Here is a 380-nt window from a genome sequence, read left to right as displayed (position 1 = left end):
CAGAATTTATAGCAAAAATTTGCAGTGTGATGTAACTGAAATTATACATTGAAGAATTGATTGTCTGTTAAGCCTTTCATCTGTTAGAATACAGTGATAGTTTCACTTCTTTCATGTGTAAATCACAAAACACTTTTTTTAAAAGTTGCATTCTCGGTTTAGCTGTTAACAATGGTGATAGCTAGACAATATGTTGAAAGTGTTAGCCCCCTGTGTTCTCTGTCTATGACCTAATGTTTAGATTGATTCCATTGCACTACACACACACACACACAGATATTCCTGCACACACACATACAGACTCTCTCTCACACACACACAAACACACACACACACTCACAGACTCAGACACATACACTGAGACACACATACACACACAC

The sequence above is a fragment of the Chiloscyllium plagiosum genome, chromosome 35 (genome assembly GCF_004010195.1).
Source record: "Chiloscyllium plagiosum isolate BGI_BamShark_2017 chromosome 35, ASM401019v2, whole genome shotgun sequence".
In the NCBI taxonomy this organism is placed as follows: domain Eukaryota; kingdom Metazoa; phylum Chordata; class Chondrichthyes; order Orectolobiformes; family Hemiscylliidae; genus Chiloscyllium; species Chiloscyllium plagiosum.
This window is presented reverse-complemented; position numbering follows the sequence as displayed.